Source organism: Dryas octopetala, chromosome 3 (genome assembly GCF_963921425.1).
Source record: "Dryas octopetala chromosome 3, drDryOcto1.1, whole genome shotgun sequence".
Lineage (NCBI taxonomy): Eukaryota > Viridiplantae > Streptophyta > Magnoliopsida > Rosales > Rosaceae > Dryas > Dryas octopetala.
Window position 1 is genome coordinate 25,441,241 of NC_141368.1, and position 3,414 is coordinate 25,444,654.

At 37.4% G+C, this 3,414-nt stretch overlaps 1 pseudogene; it reads right to left on the reverse strand.

Moving 5' to 3' along the window:
• Positions 1-273: 273 nt before the first annotated feature.
• LOC147292029 (secreted RxLR effector protein 161 pseudogene) lies at positions 274-2,230 on the reverse strand (annotated as a pseudogene).
• Positions 2,231-3,414: the final 1,184 nt, after the last annotated feature.

Below are 3,414 nucleotides of genomic sequence, written 5' to 3' on the forward strand. Positions count from 1 at the left end.
ACTTGTTATAATGTACCTGCAAGAAGAAGAACTTGCACAACACAAAATATGATAGTATGCAGTTTAAACGCAGCAAGCAATGGAGATTAAGCAACCAATACATTCTCCCCCTTTTTGTCATGGAAAGACAAAAGGACATACACAAAAGGAAAGTTCAGTTCAAAAGCACAGAAAGTTGAAGAGAGAATCAAGAAAAATACATGCCGAAAGAGAAAAATGCCATATAATTCTAACTCCCCCTAAATTCGAACTCCCCCTAAATTCTAACTCCCCCTAAAACTGAGAACCGGCAGCAGCAGCAGCATCTCTGTATTTGACGATTGTTAGACTAGTCAAAATGAACAAACTGCGTACTGGAACATAAGCAAAAAAAAAATAGAGGAATCCTTAGAGAATTGGAAGTAATGACACACAAAAGTAATCTATGAGTTAGATGTGCTTCAGGGATTTTATTTTTGACAAAACAAATTTGACAAAACAACAAACACACTTAAGAGAATTAACCACCAATGTCAACACTCTACTAGATATGGAAAAAGAAGATTGCAAATTTTGTGCAAGAAAATAAGCATATTTGGGATATAGGGAGGTCAATGCTAACATTCAAGACTTGTTTAAGATGGAAAAACAATGTCAAAGACAACCAAAGAGGTTAAATAATTTTGCATTCACAACAAGAGATTAGAATTTAACCACTCAAGAGAATGTCTAATTTGGGAACAAATCTTGAAAGCAAAGTTTTTCAACTCATGACAATGGCTTTGAGAAAATTATTTTCATTTGTTTTGTTTAGGCACATCCCAAGTTAAGTGCAATGAATTGGTCCAATTTTGCGACTCTTTACCCTAGAACACCATAAAATCACCTTGTGTCTCCCTAGGGCCGTGACTTCTTTGGTCACACTTCCTTTTTTTTGTTATTTTTGTATGGTGCACATTTGTTCAAATGAGGAAAATTTTAGCTAAAGATGGGTCACAAAGGAGAAATTATATTGAAAGGCTAAATTGCATCCTCAAACAAATTGTCATTGAAAAGCATTTAACAAGTTTGATTGATTATGACAAAGTGTTAAAAAAAATCTCAAGGCTAACATTTGACAAGAGGGAGGGATTTTGCTTATTGACATGACTCATGGTATGCAAGAACCTTTTTGAATATCAAAGAGAGTGTGACAAATAATGTTAAGACCTTTCAAAGTGGTTATTTTCTTTAAAAGAAAAACTACTTAACCAAATAAAAGAAACTTAAACAATGAAGCACATTTAACTACAAAGACTCATGCATGTGTACAAATGCCAATTGACTTCCGAAGACTAATGTGCTTTGGATTCTCTAGAGCTTTTGTAAAGATGTCTGCAAGTTGTTGTTCGGAAGGAACAAAAGTCAAAGTAAGAGTTCCACTCTCCACAAGATCTCGAATGAAATGATGTCTTATGTCAATATGCTTGGTTCTAGTATGTTGCACCGGGTTCTTGGAGATATCTATAGCACTCATGTTATCACAATAGATGAGAAAAGTTTTCTCATCAATTCCATAATCGGCTAACATTTGCCTCATCCAAATGAGTTGTGTACAACAACTCCCTGCTGCTATGTATTCAGCTTCAGCAGTCGACAAAGAGACAGAATTCTGTTTCTTGCTATGCCAAGACACTAAGTTATTCCCAACATAGAAAGCACCACCCGAGGTGCTCTTCAAATCATCACTACACCCAGCCCAATCGGAGTCACTAAATCCAACCAATTTAGTGTTGGTATCATGGGTATACCACAACCCATAGTCAAGAGTCCCACTTACATATTTGATGATTCTTTTTGTTGCAAACAAATGGGATTCTTTGGGATCACTTTGGAACCTAGCACACACTCCTACCGCAAATGATATGTCCGGTCTACTAGCTGTGAGGTAGAGGAGACTTCCTATCATGCTTCTATACAAGGTTTGGTCCACTTGCTTACCACTTGGATCCTTATGAAGTTTGGAGCTTTTACTCATTGGAGTAGTAGCCACTTTGGAAGACTCAAGCCCAAACTTTTTGACCAAGTTTCTAGCATACTTAGATTGGGAGATAAATATCCCACTATCTACTTGCTTGACTTGAAGCCCCAAAAAGAAATTCATTTCACCAACTAGACTCATTTCAAATTCACTAGACATTACATCAATGAATCTCTTAACATGAAAATCTGAAGTTGAACCAAAGACAATATCATCCACATAAACTTGAGCAATCAAGACATCATTTTTCAACCTTTTTACAAATAGGGTCTTGTCAACCGACCCTCTTTGATACCCATTGGACAACAAGTGATGAGAGAGTCTCTCATACCAAGCTCTTGGAGCTTGCTTCAGCCCATACAAGGCTTTCCTCAATTTATAGACACCATCTCTCATGTGAGGATCCTCAAAACCTTTTGGTTGTTCTACAAAAACTTCCTCATTCACGTAACCATTTAAAAACGCTGTTTTGACATCCATTTGATACAATTTGAACCTAAGATGACATGCAATGGCACAAAGCAACCTAACGGACTCAAGTCTAGCAACGGGTGCAAAAGTCTCATCAAAATCAATACCCTCTAATTGAGAGTACCCTTGAGCAACAAGCCTTGCCTTGTTTCTAACTACATTCCCAAATTCATCGGATTTATTTTTGAATATCCATTTGGTTCCAATGACATTTGTGTTGGCTGGTCTCTCTACAAGAGTCCACACTTGGTTTCTCTCAAATTGGTTCAATTCCTCATGCATTGCACTCACCCATTCCTCATGATTGAGTGCTTCTTTGACATTTTTAGGTTCAACAATGGAAACATAGCACACATGAGCAAGTTCATTGGCCATTTGTTTTCTAGTCCTAACTGGCTGGTCTAAAGAACCTAGAATTACATCTTCACCATGGTTACACCTCACCCATCTTGGTATTTCAGATCTGTCACTCAGAGTTTTGTCATTTTGTTCGCTCTCTGACTTGTCAAACTCAACAATTTTTGAGTCATCAGCAGGTTCATCACTACTTGATTTGGACTCTTCTTTAACCAAATTATCCTCTTTAGGATCAGATTGTGGAAACAATCCATCCTTATCTGCAGCCATTTCAATAGATGCATCATGATCATCTATTTTCACATTTATGGATTCCAACATAGAATTTGTTCGCAAATTGAAGACTCTAAAAGCTCTACTGTTGGATGAATAGCCTAAAAACAGACCCTCATCACTCTTGGGATCAAATTTTCCCAAATGTTCTCTATCCCTAAGGATGTAACATGCACTCCCAAACACTCTAAAGTGTGTAACCTTAGGTTTCCTACCCTTCCACAGTTCATAGGGAGTCTTTTTGGTTCCCGGCCTAAGGTAGACTCTATTTATGATGTAACATGCCGTGTTTACCGCCTCAGCCCAGAAATGTT